The sequence below is a fragment of the Panthera uncia genome, chromosome D1 (genome assembly GCF_023721935.1).
Source record: "Panthera uncia isolate 11264 chromosome D1, Puncia_PCG_1.0, whole genome shotgun sequence".
NCBI classification, from domain to species: Eukaryota; Metazoa; Chordata; class Mammalia; order Carnivora; family Felidae; genus Panthera; species Panthera uncia.
In genome coordinates this window covers 96,338,917-96,359,553 of record NC_064808.1, presented here as the reverse complement: position 1 = coordinate 96,359,553, position 20,637 = coordinate 96,338,917, and the positions used below count along the sequence as shown (strand labels likewise).

Below are 20,637 nucleotides of genomic sequence, written 5' to 3'. Positions count from 1 at the left end.
AGCAGCAGTCAACGACCTTCCAGCCTTTCCCTCTCACCGCCCCCATCGGTGCGGCCAGGAGCGTGCAAAAATAAGTCACCCCTCCGTAGTCCTTGCAGGTCGCCCTGTATTGGTGAGGCCCACGCCTGGGGAAGGAGGTGAGGAGATGCCTTGACAGAGGAGAGAGAGACTGAGGCTTTGATGGAGAGTCATGAGCGAACGTTTACGGAGCATCCGCGAGAAGCGCAGGACCTGTTTCAGGCCCCGGGGATGCAGGAAAAAAGAACATGGACAGTCTCTGTCCTCCTGGGGCTTACAATCCAGCGGACAGCGCACAAATAGTGACGAACAAGTAAATATTTTGTATGCCACGTGGTGTTGACGACTATGGCAAGGATAAGTGCTCAGGAAGGCGAGTGTGCACGGGAGAGGATGCTATTTTATATAGGGGTCATGGAAGGTATTCCTAGCAATTCCTGGTATTTCAGATAGATGGTCCTGATGGCAGGGGGGTGGGGGTGAGCCCCAGTGGGTGCAAGAGCGTTCCAGGAAGGGGAAGGGCAAGCAGAAAGCCAGCACGAGAGGCATGCCTGAGGCAGACAAGAGGCCACTGTGCCTGGGGCAGGGGTGGGGGGCGTGGTAGGAGATGAATGAGGTCTGAGAGATAGCAGGAGCCAGGGTCCCGTGGGCAAGAGCTTTGGCTTTGACTCTGAGCGACAGGAAAGCCATCAGAAGGTTCTAGGTGGGAGAGTAAAGAGAGTCTTTAACACTAGAAAGTCAGAGAGCGGAAATGCCGTAGGATGGCCTGAGATTTCAGGCAGGAGCCGAGAAGGAAAACAGAGCACGTTGGAAGGGCAGAGGGAGAGGAAAATCAAGCTATTCCCCGAGTATCCTCTAGGAGCCCAGCCTATTCAATAAAGTAGAGACATCAACGCTGATTTATGCATTTCTGAGAAGGCTTTTTAGCAAATCTTCACTGAGTACTTCATCATACCAAGTGCTGTATTAAGTATTTAAACGTATTGTCTCACTTAATCCCCGCAACCCTATGAGGTGGGGGTGGGGACGCTTCCCCCATTTTATGGATGAGCAGAGTGAGCCTGGGGGATGAGGAGGGATTCAAGCCGAGGTTTTCTGCAGCAGAAGCTAAGCTAGGAGGGCACACAGCGGGAGGGGTCCCCAGGCTCAGTGGCCGCGTGACCTGCTGCTGGATGGTGGGGGGGGCCTCCTCTGGTCCGCCCCCTCCTCTCTGTCACCTCAGAGGCGGCCTGCGGGCCTGGCTGCCATTTGGCGGTCATCGCTAGGCAGGAGCACAGGCGGAGCGACGGGCAGCGCTAACGCTCTTGGCCTTGGGGCCAAACCCCCAAGTTTGGGGGGTCTAAACCCCCAAGTATGGCAGTCGGCAGGGCCCTAACAGACGCCAGGATTCGTGAACCAGATCCTGGGCTCACCAGAGAGCAAGGTGGCGGGGGTCAGAGCTGCAGGAAAGCAGCATCAGCAGGGGCAGGAAGAAGGGGGCAGTCCCCCTCCCCCTCCTGGTGAGGATCAGGGAGAACCAACGGGAGGAGGGCCGCTTGAGAAGGTCTGGAGATCGAGGGTAACTGCTATTCTGAACTCTGGCTGAGATGGGTAGGTGACGGGTGCTTTCTGCGGTCCTTGGTGAGCAGCCACGTCCCCCTGACTTTCGTTGTGCCCCTCGCCCCAGCGTGACCCGCCCAGATGCCTGTCCGCCCGCAGCCTCTCCTCCCTTTCTAGGACAGTTTCTGGCTCTCTGGGCAGAGGTGAGGCGGGGGGAGCTGGGGGCCTCCGTGCCTGGCACCTTCACCTTTCTTGCTGTCTGAGCCAAGGCCTGTTCTAATGTAATCCACCAAAAGCCTGCCGAAGTCCCCCTGGATTCCAGAACAGCAGCGGGAGGCCTACAAACTCACCAGGCGGATTTGGTTCGGCTCCTTATTCAAAGGGGGAACCTAAGCTTAGCAGCCTTTTCCTCTAAGAATGGATAGCATGGGCCCACCACGAAGACCAGCCCCTCTGCAAAGGTTCTACAGAATTCTGGAGTTGGATACAAGGCCCTCCTCTCTGTTGGATGGGTGGGGAGGAGTTAGGCTCACAAGTTCAGTCTCATAATTCCCTGAACGTGAACAGGTCCTCATCTGCCAGAGCTCTGGGTGTGTGGATTGCCGGCACCTTGCGTGACCCGTCTGTGCCTCCCTTATTGCTCAGCTGGCAGGTGAAGGTGACGCCCTCTTAAAGCCGAAGGCAGGAACCCGACCCATGATCTCTGGGGCTCCACCATCCAGCTTTCTTTCTCCATCTTCTTGAACTATAAAATGGGGCAAGGATTGTTTTTTCTATTATGCAAATGGAATCCCAAGGCCAAGCAAACCCAAGTGACTTGTTCCCGACCACATGGCAAGAACCCGGTCTTCCAATTCCCACGCCTGGGGGGCCCAGAGTCCCCCCAGCCCTGAATGATCCCGTGCAGGGAATCCCACCTGTCTGCACTGGGGCCCCTCATATCCTACCAGGCCAGTAAGCAGAAAGGGCAGGAAGGGGCTTGCAGAGCTGTAGGGGCCTTCCCACAGATCTAGAAAGCGCAGGAACAGAGGTCCCGGGCTGGGAGGGACCTGCGGGTTAACTGCTCTGATTTGCCTGGACCCTTGACTACTGACTTGAGCCAGGGTCTGTAACCAGGTACTGGCACTACCTTCCCATCACTCTTGCAATGTGGCTGTGCCAGCCAGGCCGCTGTCATGACCGGGTCAGTCATGACCGGGGCAGTCCTCCAAGCCTCCTTGGGGACGTGCTTCCTGAATCCTCCCACTTTGCCGGGGGCGGGGGTGGGGGGAGATCAAACCAGGCACCTGTGGGGGGGGGGGGCAGGGTCTGACAGCTCAGGAGGTCCCGTCCCCACCGGCAAGGCCTCTGGGGCCCCTCCCCACCAAAGAAGCACGGGGGTTGGTGGCCTGCATGTGTTCACGGCCTTAGTGAACACAGACACGGGACGAGCTGGCCAAGGGATTTTATGCCTCCTCAGGGACTGGCCAGCTCTGGGAGCACAGAGGTGAGGAGGATGAAGCCCCCGGTGTGGCAAGTTATTCGAAGCGTGTGCATGTCTGCATGCGGAGGGGACTCTGCTCCCCACGTCCCCCTCTGAGCCCAGATTCCCGCCTTGGCGTGTTTCAGACCAGTGACCAAAACCCATATAGATTCAGACTCACCCTTCTCTCTCTGTCCCACGCCCTCCAGACTTGGCCAGCACCCAGCAAACCCCTCCGCAAATGGATGGCCCTGGGATCAACAAGGCTTTGAGGTCTTGCCCCTCGTGAACTGTGGACCCTGGACCGGCAGCATGAGTACCACGTGGAGGCTCCTTAGAAATGCAGAATCTTGGACCCCAGCTGGGCCCAAGGAACCAGAATCTGCATTTTTAGCAAGTGCCCGCAGTGAGTCCCATGTGCACTCAGGTCTGGGAAAAACCACTTTGGAGACAGGGACTGACCCAAATTTGAATGGCCCCCTGGCTGGATCGCAGGGCATCAGAGTCCCACTGATCCTCCCCCCCCCCCTTTTTTTTTTCAGGCTATTCCAAGTCAGGCAGGATGTCAAGTTGGAAAACTAAAAGCCCCTCGACGTGCCAGGCCTTTATGGAATTTCCACGTTTAATTCGCAGGAAACTGATTTCTCCTCCACTGCCACCCGACCCCCGTCTTGCCCGCCTTGCCTACCACCAGCACCCGCCCCTTCCTCCACTTAAAAAGGAAACACAAAACCCACGTGAGGACATCGTTAATGGATACAGCTTCTTTAATTAATTTAAGAAATTAACCCTCGGACTTTTTTCTTCACTGCACCCTCCTAAGGCACTGGGAAGAATCGCAAACACCCACATAAAGTCCTCCAGCTCGCAGGAGCCTCTTCTATTAACATCACTGCAAATTAATATGATTATTTAAGCTCCTAACTGGCCGCCCCGCCTCCAGTCTCTCCACCAGCCCCACTCAGAACCACACAGAGCTTTCTCGAGCGCTGGCTGCGTCGCGTCACTCCCGCTTCACCCTTCAGGGGCCTCCTACCACCTGCAGTGAGGTTCCCAGTAAGGCGACGACCCTCCCCTCCTGGGTGGTGTTTGGGAATTGGGGGTGTCACCGAGGTGAGGTGCCCGGGTACCGAGAATTTTCCCCCTCGAATGCTGGCAGCGGCTGATCGTGAAAGGCGCAAGGGCAAGGTCGCGGCCTCAGGGTGCCCTTCTCTACCCTCCTGGTCGTGTCTTCCCGTGACCTTGGTATGCCCTCCACCACTACAGCGGCCATCCCCCTTTCTACCTGTTCCAGCTCCAGCCGTGAACTTGAACAGAACATGTGCTCACGTGAACCACTCTCTGCTGCCTGAGAGTCCCTCCAGGCTCCCTCCCCCCTCATCTCGAGGAGCTCCTGCTCATGTTGCCGATTCAACACCAATGCTGCCCCTCTCACGCCCCAACCGTGAAGGGGGTTAAATGGGACCTTCTGGTCTGTCTCCGAATGTCAGCTCAAGCCCAACTCTGAGCGGGACACATGACAAAACTCCCGGAGTCTCGTGAGAGTGTGGTGGCTGGTAGAGAGTACTTTTGTGTCTTCCTTCCCCACTGGGGCAATAAGGAAAATGCACCCCTCCACCCCCCAAACCCTCACCCACAGCCAACCCTGTAGCTCTTGGGACCTAAAGCCACCGTGCACTGAAGAGTTCTGGAGGCAATTTGACCCGTGTCCCTGAGACTGAGGGTGACAGAGACAGGTATGTGACAAGTATGCGACCCTCCTGGGGAAGAGTATGAAGACCAGAGGCTGGCTGGAGAGGCCATGGACAGATGTGGGAGGGGAGAGAACTGCCCTGAGCCGGCTTCTCGGCCCTTCCATCGACTGAAGTCCCCCCATTCTACAGATGAGGAAACTGAAGATCAAAGAGAATATGTGACTTGTCCAGGATCCCTTTGTTATTAGCTGGCTGAAACAGGGACCAGACCCAGATCTGCCCTTTCCGCCAGGCCACAATAGCTCCAGGCCACCTCCCAGGAGCTGAGGGCAGCTCCTCTGGGAAAGGTATGCTCCTTTCCTGGGTGGTCCACTCACTGATCCGTTCATTCATTCTCCCCTAGTTATCCTCCTCTGCCTCCAGGTCCCTTCCCGTATAGCGCAAGGGTTAGGCATGTAGATTCCAGAACCATACTGCCTGCGTTCATATCCTGGACCCACCATTTCCCAGGTGCGTGACTCTGGGTAGGTTACTCGACGTCTCAAAACCTCCGTGTGCCCGCATATAAAATGGGAGAAATAGGGTACCGTCTGTATCCTGGGACTATTTTCTTATCACACAGCTGGCTGTCTCCTGGCCATTACCCCCATCAAAGTCCCGATACTGGATTTAAGGAAGGACAGGGAAAGACGGACACAAACGCACACAGATTTCTATGTGCTGATGGCACCCACAGTAGGCAGTAGTCATTTTCCTCTCCACACCTTGCCTTCCCTCCCTGGGAAGGGGTGCCAAGGAATGAACCCTTAGGAGGATTTTCCCTCCTGTTCAGGCCATCCCCAGCATCAATCCGTTTTTCCTAACCTGTGGATGTGCTGATTCACTTCTGAAAGGGGCGGGGCCTCCCCAGGTCCCTGTGCCCATACATCGATCAAACAGACCACGGTAGGGTTGGCGCACAGGGAGAATGAAAGAGGGACAGATCACACATGAAGTTTTGTGATCTTTCCACTCTCCGTCTTCCTCCCCGCCTCACCTCCTAACAGCGGCCTCCCCGCCACCAGTCAGCGCATCTTTCAGAACCTACCTCTCCCTCCCACACAGAAAGGTAGGAAACCCATCAGTGCTTGTTTTTAGCCGGGAACAAACTGTTCACACATTTCATTAACCAAAAAAAGAGAAAGAGGGTGTGTGGGGTGAAGATGCTAGCATAGCAAAATCATTTAACTAATTTATATACAGAGACTCGGAGGTAAGGAGGAACAGAGTGGGAGGGGGGACGGAGTTTCCTTTAAAAAAGACAAGAGCAGGTTTGGAAGGAGGGGGCCCGTTCTGTCTTTGTGCTACTTTTTCTGTGTTGATGAGATGTGCCTGTGTGCTTTAGGACATATCGCTGAACGTTAAACGCTTTTAGTCAGTAATATAAAACCGAAGGGTATTTGTGTGTGTGCTTGAGAATGGAAAAGTAGGTGTTGAGCAGGGTCTAACCCTTTTCTTCCTATATGGCTGGGGCTTGCCAGCTGTCAGATCTTTAGCCAAAGGTGGGATTGAATTTGCTTGCTTATTGCAGTGCAGGGGAGAAGGCCTGCAAAGTTCCCTGATGTGAAAGCCAAGGTGGGCCCCAGGGGAGTTCGGGGCCACGCAGCGGGGCCTGTCACAGGAAAGCTTGGCAAAGAGGAGGTCCCCCATCAAAAGGGAGGTATCTCGAGACCTCCAGGTGGCTTCCTCCTGGTCTTTCAACATACGTTGGCATTGGATCCTATAGTGGGCAATATAATTGTGGGGGGACTCGTAGGGGTAGGATTTCAGAGCTGCACGGAATCTTAGAGATCACCTAAGGCCCCTTCTTTTACAGACGAGGAAAGTGAAGCTCAGAGAGGGTGTGACTTCTCCAAAATCACACAGAAAATTAATGGCCAGGGCCAGAGTCCAGGCCTGCTGGTTTCCAGGAAGGTGCTATTCTTATCACCCCACCTTCCCCTCACCCCCTTTCCTCACCTTTTCTGGTCAGGTCAGTATGTGGAAGGACACCGGGGTCACGGGCAGGGCATGCAATGTGGACCCCGGGCAGAGTGACGGGGCACACAGGACCCCAGTGGCGGTTCTGGAGCCCTATCGCCTCTAGCTAACGGGCCTGTGGTAGGATGCTGAGGGGATGAGGCTTCTAAATGGCCCTGATAGATGTTCTGGAAAAGGCCAAAGCTTGGCTTTCTACCCCTGAGCTGTCATGAGCTCTGAACTCTCCAAGAAGAGGTGGAAAGCACTCTTCCTTCTGGGGGAGTCTGGGCAGGAACTCCACCTCTCTAAGCCTTTCCTTCTCTGCAAACCTGCCCTGTCTGGCTCCCAAGGGTGTGGTGAGATCAGGCATGGGTTCCAAAGTCCTGAAAGTTGTACGGCCCTGTCCATGTGAAGGCAGATGATGATTGCTAGTGGTGGTACAACCACCACTCTACAGACAGTGAGAATGGACCCCTAGTGCCCACCTCATTTCAAGCTTACTTTTGGAAAGCAGAACCTGGAGAAATCCTAAGCCCTGAAAATGTGCTCTGATCGCTTTCCCTGACGTAACGGTTTTTCACCAGCGGGTTCTCTATAGCCGCACCTCCTGGTCAATGTGCATTCCCAGATTTAGCCCAGAGGCAACAGCCTATTGGGATAAGGCTGTAGAGAAGAGGGGTTGACGTCCCAGGATCTATCCCCACCCCGGGGGCACCAGCTCCTGGCCAAAGACGTGAAGTAGACAGAGCTCAGCCTGACTTTGGACGGTGGGCTGGAGGAGGGCAGGGGTGGGGGGTACTGGGGTCGGGTGGCTCACCCCTTGGCATAGAGTTCAGTCATGAGTCTACCCCCAATATTGACCCGCCCTGCACATGGCCGGGGGCTGGGGGGCAGGGGCCAGTGCAGTAAAAGTGCTTATACAGTCCTCCATGAGTACCAGCCGTGGGTCGCTTCCAGAGCACACGACAGCCCGTCACTGGGTTTGACCCAGTGGTAACTAGGCCTGCTCATCCCACTGGCAGAGCAGAACCTGGCCTTCTCACCGCAGGTCTAGAGCCGTCATTATTTCACTGGCCTCCCAGCCTTACCCAGCCTGGGTCCTTGCCCTCCTCCGCAGAGCTCCCATTATGAGCCCCTCTGAGACCTGTCATCTCCTTCCTGAGCAAGTAAGGAGAGTAAGTCCCCAAGTAAGTCCCCTTACCACTGATGGGGGCCAACGCAGTCACAGTCAGGTATGAATGGCTCTACCGACTTCAAGTTTCCTTGAAGCACCTGAGGGTGCTTGAATGTGAAAGGGAGCCAGAGTTTTGAGGAAGGGGCAGGCACATAACCAGGGGTGGGAGACAGAAGCAAGAGTGGACACCAGGGAGGCCAGGGCCTGTGAAATCCAACCACAGAGGCAAGGAGTGCCCTGGCCATGGGTACAGCTTGTCTGTCTGTCATACCCTCTACGAGCCCCAGGACAACGGTGCTCACGGTGATGGTGACAACCCACATCGACTCAGCTCGGCCTTTCAGATAAGTCCTTCCGCCTTGGCTCCAAGAAGAGCTGATGCGGGCACAGACGGGGGGGAAGGTGGGTTGCGACACAATGAATGCGTCGACCGTCTTTAAACCTCCATGACTGTGTGAGGGGGTTGCTCGCTGGGGATAGTCTCTGACGGACCCCGTCTCTCCAGGGGCCGCAGGCACAGGGTGCATGAAGTCATGCCGAATGTGGACCAGGTAGAAGGCCGAGGGCTGCAGGTGGGGAAGGATGTACAAGAAAGAAAGGAGGCCGAGGAGAAGAGGCCGGAGGAGGTGGAGGACAGCGGGAGAGCTCACGGTTAAAGGAACTTCAGGAGGAGGGACACGTCCAGGGGTATTTTGGATTTGGGGGCCCATCTGCATCCCAATCCCCCAGGCCTTCGGCAGCACTTTGTTCCTGTCACCATTGACCGTGTGTCTGTGTACCCAGCGTTATGGGTACACAGAAGGCTCCCTGGGACCCGGGGACGTTCACATTACCATTCCCTTTGAAAAGTGAGGAAATCAAAGCTTCGGAGAGTCATCTCTTTAGGCTGTAAGGAAAGAAATCAAGACTCCGACAAATTAAAACCATTACGGGCAGCTTCGCAGACGGCAGGTGTCCTGCCTTCCCACACAAAAGCCCCCCAGGGAGCTCAGGAGAAAGAAGGCTGGGTGGCTGGGATGGCGAATGCAAGCACAAGTGTCCTCCTGGCCAGCAAGCCGTGTGGTCCAGGTCCCGAGGGGGTCCAGTGGCGCCCTGAGACGGAACCCAGGCGGCCCTTCCTGCAGGCCCAGAACCAGGCGGGCCCATTCCCATTCTCCTTGACAGCTGCGGGAGGAAGAAGAAGAAAAAGCAGCTCCTGCGGGGCCCCTTTGGGGAAAGAGCCGGTGCTGGGAGAGGGGAGGGGGGAGGGGGAAGGGGGGAGGGGGGGGGGAAGGGGACTCTCAGCAGCAGCGACGACAGAGAAAACCAGAACGGTGTCCCGGGAAGACAAGGACTCCGTCTGATACTGCGGTGCCAACCCCAGAGACCCAGCAGGCAGGAACACGGTTGGCTGTGCCCATGAACCATGGAGGGTGGCACCTCCGTGGACGTGGAGGGTGGGTTCGGGATCTCCTCTCACCTCCAGGCAGAGGAAGTGTGGAGAGGCTGTGCTCTGAGCTGGGCCCTGACAAGGGTCCCGAGTCTCAGCAGAGCAGTAGTTGGGAAGAGGAGGGAGGGGAGCCCCCTCAGCCCATCGTCAGCCAAGCAGACTCGCCCCCTCCTTGTCTCCTCTCGTCGCAGACCTGCAGCCCCCACCTTTAAGGGCAGCAAGGACAATAACCGGGAAAAGACTTCGAAAAGAATAAAAGCTCTAGGGGCGCCTAGGTGGCTCAGTCGGTTAAGCGGCCGACTTCGGCTCAGGTCATGATCTCACGGTCCGTGAGTTTGAGCCCCGCGTCGGGGTCTGTGCTGACAGCTCAGAGCCTGGAGCCTGTTTCAGATTCTGTGTCTCCCTCTCTCTGACCCTCCCCCGTTCATGCTCTGTCTCTCTCTGTCTCAAAAATAAATACACGTTAAAAAAAAATTAAAAAAATAAAAGCCCTAGATGAATGTACTATCTAATCACCAGCATCATCTTCAAACCTATTAAGTGCCGAATACTATCCTGAGGTACACAGTCTTTTTTTCTCCCTCTTAAACTGAGGTCAGCCTAAGGGGGCTGGGGATCGGCTCACCCCTGCGGGCACCCTCCAAACTCCCCGTGGAAGCTTGAGTAACCTTTTCAGCACTTGGCCACCATGTACCTTTGAGGACACTCGTCCCACAGAACAAACCGACTCCAGAGTTGCACGGATCGCTTCCCTACCCTATAGTGCCAGGAAGTGGCATGGCCACCCTCCCCCTCCCTCTTTCCAGGGGTGTCTGTTGTAGCAGGAAGCCAAGGCAGGTGCTGAGCCCCTCTCTGTGCCAGGCACGGTGATGGTCACCCTCACCACAACCGCAGAGAGAGCCGTTCTACTCTTTCACTGATGAGGAAGCCAAGACTCACAGAGGCTAAGGAATTTGCAGACCAAGTAGTTTCAGCAGGGCCAGAAACACTTTTTAAGCTTTTTTTTTTTTTTCAGTTTATTCATTTTTGAGAGAGCACAAGCAAGAGAGGGGCAGAGAAAGAGGGAGACACAGAATCCAAAGCAGCTCCAGGTTCTGGCTGTCGGCACAGAGCCCGATGCGGGGCTCAAACTCACCAACCGCAAGATCGTGACCTGAGCGGAGGTCGGACGCTCAACCGACTGAGCCACCCAGGCGCCCCAGAGCCAGAAACGCTTAAGGGACCATACAAATTCACTCAAATAAGTAGGGCTACTTATTTTTGTTTATATGTTTGCTTCTCTATGTATTTTTTTTTTTTTTTTTTTTGCCCATTCTGTCTTCTAAAGCCTCACTACTCTGGGTTGTGCCCTGTGGAAGAGCATCCACCCAGGAACTGGTTAGAAATGCAGAATCACAGACCCTGCCCCAGAATCCGTTGTTTTTAGGAAGATCAGGTAAGCAGTAGACACACTTAAGTTTGAGAAGCGTGGATCTAAAGGAGAGTGGCCCATAGCAAGAAAGATTGAGTTTGCCTTAAAGAAAAAATTCCTGCCAGCTGGTTATACAAATACGCTTATGGAGGGGAGGGAGGAGGTCTGGGCCGAGATCCTCAGGTTTCTGGGAGGCTCAGATGAGATACGGGGGGTGAACAGAGAGGACTGCTCAAGGCTCCCTCCTGCCCTGGGAGCCACATCCTAGGCCCTTCTGGGGTCTCCTGAGGAGGAGCCCAAGGGGGTCCCATATGCCCCTGGAGCTCCCCTGTCTGCCGGAGACTTGGATTCAAATGCAGCCACCTCTGTGGAGCTGAGACCAGCAGGCTTAATTCACATTCTCCTGGAGGATAGGTATTTGCATCAGAAATTACCCTGGAACTTAATTCTGCATAATGTTGCTCAGACAAACGACACCCCTGAAACTCTTTGCCAAGGCCAATAATAACATAACTGCAGACAGAAATAATGAATAGGAGCGGAGGGAAAGGGAAAATCAAGGAGGCAGGGGACGGGGAAGGCAGAGAGATGGGCTTCGAGCCAGAGGTGCTCTCGTCTTTGCATACAGTCACTAGCACGGCCCCAGCACACAGTAGTCACTCAACGGTTTTCAAAAGCCATGCGCTATTACAACAAACAAACAATGGAGTAAAGCTAAAAAGAGAACTGCTTCAGGGTACCGACGGACTATTAAGCAATTCATTACTCCAACCATTCAATTGTTCAACAGACTCTATCGGGCACCTATTATGGTCAGGCAGCGTGCTGGGCACTGCGGTCCCTGCCCTCACGGCCAGGTCAAGCCGTGGGCTGAGCCTCCTGTGGGCAAACCCGGCAATTCGGAGAGGGGAGGGCTGTCAAGACCCCTGCCGGGGAAGGTTAAAGCCCAAGGGCAGAGCCCTGGCAACTGGGGATGTGAGTAAAGGTATGCAGGCGTCCAGGGGCGTGCAGGTTTCCCTGACGAGCCTTTCACATCCGCTGCACTGGACGAAGTGATTTCCTCGAGGACTATACGCGCCTTCTATTTCAGACCTGGAAGGGACACTGGAGACCATCTTGCTGTCCCTATTCATTTTACAAACAGAAGAGTGAGGTTCAGAGGAGGAGTGAGCTTTGCCAGGGCCACCAGCCAGTTAGCCGCAGAGTTGCAGGAAGAACCCAGACCCTCTCCCGGACCGTGTTTCATACCTCCCCGGGGGGCAGGGGACCTCGCTCAGCCCCTGGGGCAGGCAAGTCCCATCTCTCTGGATCTCGGCTTCGTCTTCTGGAAACAGAGAGGGGGCAACTTTTCAGTAGTTCTCACGCTGTGCTCTACGGCTGTGCCTGGGGGACCCTTGGGAGAGGCGGGGGCCTGGCCGGTGGGGTTCTGGGCAGCCCCTGCTTCAGTGAGAGGGGCTCTCTTGTTCAGCGGGCTCTCATCAAACAGTCCGTTTGAACCAAAGGGTCCACGGCTGAACACCCAAACCAGAACGAACACCCCAAGAAATCTCCCTCGGGTTCCTGCAACACAAGGATCGTGCGCTTAGCGATGACACGGGAAGAGAAGACGGGTTCTCGGGCCCGCGACACGACAGCCACATTAGGGAGAAGGAAACACACACGTGAACAGACTCGAGAGCTGCAGGAACAGCATTCAGTAGTAATCGTCTGTCCCCAGAGTAAGTCTAGAGTGACCCATGTCACAGGCTGATATGCAGGGCGTGGAAGCATGGGTGCCACTGCCTGAGGCAGTCCCAGAGAGATGGGCCTCCCGGAAAACACACAGACTGGCGACAGGGACCTCGGGCTCCCGACTTTCTGCCTTTGGGGATCCACTGGGCATCCCGGGTGCCACCGTCAGCCCAAGTGTCCAGGGCCACCAGCCTCCCGCTCCTCCCACCAGCTGAACCCAATTATGCGTGTTTACATTACAGTTACGTATAATTCTGCCATTTACATTCAGTCGCTGGCTTCTCTGTGTGCTCATAAAATATTAACATTGGAGGGCCGCTTGTTGCAGAAATGTTTATAATTTCTCTTCCCCATTATGGGCTTATTAATGATAATAATGCCGTTTCCCTGCTTAGGAGCTGGGGCTACCGAAAGGCAATCACTCACCATAGCTGAAATATGACAGTGGGAAGTCGGATTCCGTTCCCTGCTCGGCATTTAATCTTAATAACATTTTATCTTGGACGACAAGTGTGTGTAATGTTGTTTAAAAGCCATGACTACATCGACGCTGTGCGTTCGTTCCGGAGAGGGAGTGGGGGAGGGGTGGGCTGGGGCCTGTCCCCCCTCCCCCCCTCCCCCTCCTCTTCCCAGGGGCTTCCGGGTTGGCCTCTCCTCCCTCCACCCAACCCCAGTTCGGCATTTCTGCGATGAAAGGATTTTTTGTAACCTGCGAGGATGAGAAGTACTTATGAGTCCATCAGCCTTTGAAAACACAACTACCTCAAATGGGCTCTATTAAAAATAAATAAGTCCATTTGGGCTGGAGAGCCGGGCCTAAGGGAGCATAAAGCATTTAAGCTGTGTTGCAGAGGGACAGGTGCGGTTTCCCTCCCCTACGGCGAGGCTCCCGGTGATACAGTCCGTGGGCACAGCTCGTCTGGCCAAGCTCGGTGGTTCCCCCTCCTTGTCTCAGCCCCTGTTCCCCATTCCCGGCCTGCTTTGCACTGTCACGAGATGCAAAAGGATGTAAGCCTTTTTGTGTGTATTTCTCTCCCCCTAAATATAAGACTTATTACATCGTATACGTTAAATATATACAGCTTTCTGTATCTATCTATCTTATCTACCATAACTCGATAAAATGTTTTGGTTTTTTGTTTGTTTTTTTTTTTTAAAGGACCACCAGGGGCGCCTGGGTGGCTCAGTCAGTTAAGCGTCCCACTTCGGCTCAAGTCAGGCTCACGGTTCGAGATCTCACAGTGAGTTCAAGCCCCACATCGGGCTCTGTGCTGACAGTGTAGAGCCCGCTTGAGATCCTCTGTTCCCCTCTTTCTCTGCCCCTCCCCCGCTTGGGCTCGCTCTCTCTCTGTCTCTCAAAAATAAACAAACATTAAAAATAAAGGATCGCCATAAGGATAAAATTCTAGGTATACACTGTGTAGTGTGCCCAGAACATGAATTATATTGTAAATTTACCATCACCATCATTTCCTTTCCTCATTTCTAAGTTACCTAATAAACTAATCTTATTCAGCTTAAAAAAAAAAAAAAAAAGACACCTAGGATAGGATTCTGTTCATAGTAGGTGCTCAATGGCTAAGTGCCGGTTGGGATTTTACACTAAAACGACCAGTTAGCTTGGAGAATGGTACTGGGGCGAGAAAGGGGAGCATCGTTTTTCTCAAGCCTGGTTTTATAAAAGAATGCAGGGTCAGAGAATCATAGCCGCTAATGATCGGAAGGGACCCTCAAGAACACCTAAGTCAGCCTTTTCCCAGGGGCGCCTCCCATCTGCTTCCCTGTCGAGGGTGGAGGGGGGTCATCCATGCCCTATACTAGCCCACCATCAGCGGCACGGAGTTCACGGTTTGCACGGATGTGTTGCTGGCTGGGGAGACCCAGCAGAAATATTTTCCCTGCCCGGGACCCAGATCTGCCGACCTACAGCTCCCCAGTTCTGCCCTCGGGAGCTCACAGAGCCAGGCACACAGAGCAACGCCCTTGAGCATTTTCTCCAGACCAACAGCTCGCATTGCTTCAAGCGTGCCTCATTCGACAAAATCTCTAGACTCATCGCCATCCTGAGTGCCCGCCTCTAAGATGTTCCGTTTGCCAAAGCCCCTCCCCAGGTGTGGTGCTCAACACTGGGGCTCTGACGCGATTCGAACAGCGCGGGATGTGGCAGAAGCATCACGTCCTCTGCTTTGGAATCTAACTTTTTATTGATTCAGAGCGAGAACTGTCTTTGGCATCTTGCTGTGCCTGTTTGAGCAGCCAAGACACCCTAAGATGTTCCTGCTATCAACTCAAACACGTAGGCCTTTGCTACCTGAACCTACATCAAGTCAAGTTTTCCCCAGCCTACGCTTACAGAATTGATTTTTTTTGGAAACCTCGGTGCAGGACTTTCCATTTATTCCTGTTAGTTTCATCTCCGTGCTCTCAGCCCATCACCACAGGCTGCAAGGTATTTCGGATCCTGATTCTGGGGTCCAACATATCAGCCGCCCCTACTACATCTCTGTCATTCCCGTATTTGAACAACACGCCTTCTGGGTCCTACTCCAAGGCTTGATAAATTACTCAATGGGCAGGTCAAGGCTGAAGCCCTGTAGTCATCATCACACATCTCCTGCCAGGCAGACGTCAGTCACCGATTTCTTTTGGCCACCGATTGCTTAGTGGGACACAGACCACAGACTCTAGGAAAAGCCCTGTGTCAGCAGAGGCTCTGGAACTGGGAGAAATAGACCACGGGCCTTGTTACGGGACCAATGGGCTGCATTTCTTTAGAAAACTGAGCCTCTAGACTCTCGGTTTCTTCACCCATATGGGAGGAGTTAGATTGGATGGCCCCATATTCTCTCCTAGCTCAATACTCTTCTTTTAAATTAATTAGTTAATTAATTAATTCTGAAAGAGAGAGCAAGCAGGGTAGAGGCAGAGCGAGACGGGGGAGAGGGAATCTCAAGCAGGCCCCGTACCACCAGCGCAGAGCCCGACGTGGGGCCTGAACTCACGAACCGTGAGATCGTGACCCGAGCTGAAATCAAGAGTCGGACGCTTAACCAACTGAGCCACCCACGTGCCCCTTTAGCTCAATACTCTTGACGGATCAACGACCATCCTGCAAGCACGTTGCTCAGACTTGCCCACAGGGACACAGCGAGAGTCTTTGTCAAGAGCCTCATTCAAGTCAAGATATCCCGTGGCTATAATATTCTCTTCTCCGGTGTCCTTCTGCAAACAGAAGAGGAGTTTTCTCACGTGACTCGTTTTGAGCAAACACAAGCTAGTTCCTAATGACCTCACATCTTTTTCTAAATGCGGTGTGGTTCCCTCCCCTGTCATTTTTAGTCTCTCTTTTTTTCCTTTTTTTTTTTTTTTTTTTGCAAATGCAGATATGTTTCCACCTATCGTCTCCTGGTACCCTTGCTGTGTGCATCAAGACATTTACAGAGTGTTCATTCTTTCTACTTTCACAGCAGGGCTGAGAGAGCCACAGCTGAGGAGAGCAAGGTACCCGCCCCACCCCTAGCCAAGGAGGCACACACTTGAACAACTCACCATCGTATGATGTGGGAGGGCCGCATTGGTGGTTTGCACTACGCTTGAGGAGGAGTGATCTCTGATGACAAAGGGACATCCTGGAAGAACTGGGCGGAAGAAAGCCAGAAACCTGGCCCAGGGTCCAACTACCGCCATCTTCCAGACCAACAGCAGACGACCTTGGGGCCCACAGCCAGCAGACCGAGCCGGTCCACACCCGGCGGTGTGGATGCTTAACAGCACCCGGGGGTGTGTTTGTGCGGAGAGGGGCTCGGCTGGCTTGGGCTGTGGAGACAGGGAAAGGCCTGGACGGGGGCAGGGACCACAAGAACGAGGAGTTCCGGTGTCACAGCTCAGGCTGGAGGCCAGACATTTACAGGGTGCTATTTGAAGATCACTTACTACAGAGCAACAGAAACTAGGGAGTTCTGCTCGTTCGTGTTCTGATCGCCCGTCAGCCGGCCACCATCTCCCCAGCAGAGGCGGTCCCCAGGGTGGGCTCCTGGCTCGTCCCCCTCACACTCCCCTCACAACCCACTCCCCCCCACCCCCCGCCGGGTGCAGCGGGGAGGCGGCCCCACGTCCTGCCATCTGGGCTCTCCCCAGCGCCCAGCGATTCAGACTTTCCTTTCGAAGTTATCTGGACTCACATGGGGGCTAGAAACGCTCATCTCTCAGAGTGACACCACAAGCTCGTACTCGCTATTCGGCTCGCTCTCGGCATGTTAAATTCCTGCTCAACACCCGGGGAAAGGACAGCTCGCATGCTCGCCCATTAATAGTACAACCTCCCTTGTCATCTGAGGCAGCCGCTGGCATTTAAACAGCCTGCAAACCCCACCTCCTCCACACAAACTTCAGGGGCTGGTACCCGAGCTTACATTCAGCAAGGGCCTTCTATTTGCCAGGAACCTCCTCGTGCACGCCGCGGACAGATTATGTTTAGCTTCACAACAGCTCGGGAGGGGGATGGGGTAGGGGGAAGGGGCTGTTACTTTGTTACCCTATTTTATCAATAAGGAATCAAAGGCTCAGAGAGGTTATCTCATTTGTCCAAAGTCACACAGCACTGACTTAGCAGCTCTCTGCGATACAGCTGTGGCTTGGCTGACTCCCAGTTCCTGTGCTCAGCTCCCCACACCCAGCTGCCTGCCCTCACGGAGCACCTCTCATCTGTAGGGACCCCCTCCAGCAGTCCTTTCCAGTTTCCAACCTGTGTTCGAAACTTTGGTCCTGCCTTGTGGCACAGCCTGAGTGGAAGATGTGAAGTAGAGATTCTCTGGGCAAACCTGGAGTCAATCTTTCTCTCTCTTTCTTTCCTTCCTTCCTTCCTTCCTTCCTTCCTTTTTTTAATTTTTTAAAAATGTTTATTTACTTTTGAAAGAGAGAGAGAGAGAGAGACAGAGCACGAGCAGGGGAGGGGCAGAGAGAGAGGGAGACACAGAATCTGAAGCAGGCTCCAGGCTCCCAACTGTCAGCCCAGAGCCTGACTCGGGGCTCGAACTCACGAACCTCAAGATCATGACCTGAGCCAAAGTCGACGCTTTACCGACTGAGCCACCCAGGCGCCCCATGTCTCTTTCTTCTCTTATGGTAAACCATGCTTCCTCTGCCCCCACTTTTTTTTATTGTGGTAAAGTACACATACAATTTAACTACACACATACATCTTAACTATTTTAAGTATATAGTTTAGCGGCATTAAGTACATTCACATTGTTATGTAACTATCACTACCATCCATTTCCAGCACTTTTCCATCTTCTCAGACCGAAACCCCCTAGCCATTAAACACTTACTCCCCATTCCCCCCTCGCCTTCGCCCCAGACAATCACCACTGAACTTTCTGCCTTTACGAAGCTCCCCACTCTAGGTACTCATGTTAATGGAATCATATAACATATGCCTTTTTGTGCCTGGCTTATTTATTTCACTTGGCATGGTGTCCCTAAGGTTCACCCAGAGTGTAGCCCATGTCAGAATTTCCTTCCCTTTTAGGGCTGAATATCAATACCCAAGCTCAATATCAATAGCTAATACCTCATCCATTGTATGTCTAGACCGCATTCCGTTTATCCAGTCACCTGTCACGGAAGGACTCCTGGACTGCTTCCACCTTTAGGCTGTTGTGAATAATCCTGCTGTGAATGTAGGTGAAAAGGATTCCTTTGCCCACCCCATCCCACTAGGATTGCCAAGCACAGAACATTCCGGAACAGCGCCATACTCTTTTGGGCTAAGGCACTGGCAACTGTCAGCCTGTCAGCATTACCCAGAAGAGGTAACTCCTCGAGTCACTATGACTCATTAACACTCCGGCCTGGATTCCTTAACCTGTGTTGCTACCTGGTCATCAAGCAAGGACACGGCCACCAGACAGGCAGGTCCAGACGGGGCCAAGGCAGGCCCTGGTGGAATCCAGCCATGGAGGGAAGCAGAGGGGACCAGGCAGCACGTGCATGAGCAAACACGGGCAGGGGCTGGCCAAGGTGGCAGTGAGGCAGGCTTGCGCAGAAAGCCTTGGCCTTGGTGAGCAGAGTGAGGAGGGGTTAGTGTACAGGGAAGGGGCCAGGAACACAGGCTCTTAGATGGGAGGAGGGAAGGGAGGTGGGCTTAGGGGAGGAGATTCTAGGTCCAGGCGAATCAACGGGGGCTTTTGACTTCACAAGGCCACCCCAGGCTCTGTCTGGGGTGGGAGTTGCAGCAAAAAGAAAGATGCTAGAGGCCAGGGGCCAGTGATACACAGCAGCAGGACCTGGTGGCCACAGGACCATGCCACGTGCTTGGCCACCGGCCTCTATCCCCGGCACCTGGGCCCCTACCGTAGCTCCCGTGCCAGCGACGGAGCCGGCACAGGCTCGAGAGCTGGGCCACCCCCAACAGACTCCTCCTGGAGCTGCACTGTGGTCTGAGGCCCTGCCTGCCCGAGGCCCTTTCCTTCCTTCTCTCCTCTCCCTGCTGGTACAGCCCAGCAGGACCTCACCCACTCCCGCCCCCTCCTCTCTCCTCTTTGTCCTCCACACAACTTTCTCTGAGTAAGTCAGCTGCAGTCTAACCCCGCCTCACATCTGCTTTGCGGGGGACCCGAACCGACCCAGAAGACAGCCAATCACCCTTGCGGCCCCCACCCGATCCAGCCCTCCATTAAAGCCCACTTCCCTCCCGGGCTCGGCCTCCCCAGCGCTTCTAGAGGCGGAATGGTAATCCAAACAGGGGCAGCCTAAGTTTACGGTCGTATTCAACTCTGAAACCAGGGGGCCTTGAATCACGCCTGGCAGCTGCTCAACAGATATCTGAAGAACGAATGGGTGTATTCATAATCGTACTCCAAAGTTTCCCCTAGTTCTGTGCTGATTAAAAAAAGATACGGATGTATGTATTTTTTTAGAAAGAGCAAGAGCCCATGGGTGGAGGAGAGAGAGAAAGAATCTCGAGCAGGCTCCACACTGAGCCTGGAGCTCAATGACTGAGCTACCCTGGCGCCACCCCCCCTGCAACCTGAACACTCACTTCATTTTCCCCATGACCCTATCAAGCAGACTGGGCAGAGATGGCCTCAAAGATGCTAACCTGAGGTCCGCAGAGGTTGAAGAAGCCGGCTGCAGCCTCAGGGCTCAGGGCAATAAAACCCTTCCATCTAAAGGCCCCTGGACAGCAGTGCAAGGCCCTTGCTCCCCAGCTCCCTCGTGACCACCAGGGCATCCCAGCCGATCCCAACCCAAGCCCAGAGAAGCAGCAAGCAGCTCAGAGCACAATGCCGGAGTTAGACCCAAAAGAGACGCATGAGGCCAGCCGGCTATCGACCGACCTACTTTGCACTATCAATAACTAATACCTCAGTCATGACCAACCGGGTTCCTAGGATGTATCTGAGGAGGGAAGATCAGCAGGAAGAAGCAAGGAGCATGGCTTTCCTGGCAGGGGCAGCGATGGGACAGCGGGGACTCTCTGCTTGACTTGGCCCCACGGGAGCAGCGCCCCGGGGGCTGCCGAGAGCAGAAACCCTGATGTGGCCCAGGGGCTCCCCTCCACCCAGCCACGAACCTTCTTCAATGTTCTAACCGTGCTGTGCTCCACCAGATCACCACTAGGGACACAGCCGTTCACTGCCAGCTCTTAAACAAACCGCTTCGGGCCCTGCCTTGGAAGACAGAATGTAGTTTGCTTTATTTTCTCTTATTTTTATTTTTTTTTAACGTTTATTTATTTTTGAGACAGAGAGAGACAGAGCCTGAACAGGGAAGGGTCAGAGAGAGAGAGAGAAGGAGACACAGAATCCGAAACAAGCTCCAGGCTCTGAGCCGACGGCTCAGATGCGGGGCTCGAACTGACGAACCGCGAGATCATGACCTGAGCCGAAGCCGGACGCTTAACTGACTGAGCCACCCAGGCGCCCCTATTTTCTCTTATTTTTAAATGAGGCAAAACCAAAGCAAGAGAAGCAATGGGGCGGGGGGGGGGGGGGGGGGGGGGGGGGGGGGGGACCGCGGGTTCCTAGGGCGGGAAACCCCCGGGGGGCGCCTCCCCCCCCCCCCCCCCCCGAGAATCAACAACCGCTAGAGACAAACAGGCTTTGATAACCTGCTTATGGTCAATTAAAAAATCCCAATTAACACTCCTGAAAAATAGTTCAATATTTGTCACCGAAC

At 54.3% G+C, this 20,637-nt stretch overlaps 1 protein-coding gene across 1 annotated transcript in view; it reads right to left on the bottom strand.

Annotated features, from left to right (window-relative positions):
- LOC125929682 (Down syndrome cell adhesion molecule-like protein 1) overlaps positions 1–20,637 on the bottom strand; it is a 248,660-nt gene that overhangs the window by 132,571 nt on the left and 95,452 nt on the right. The gene's annotated exons all lie outside the window — the stretch shown is intronic.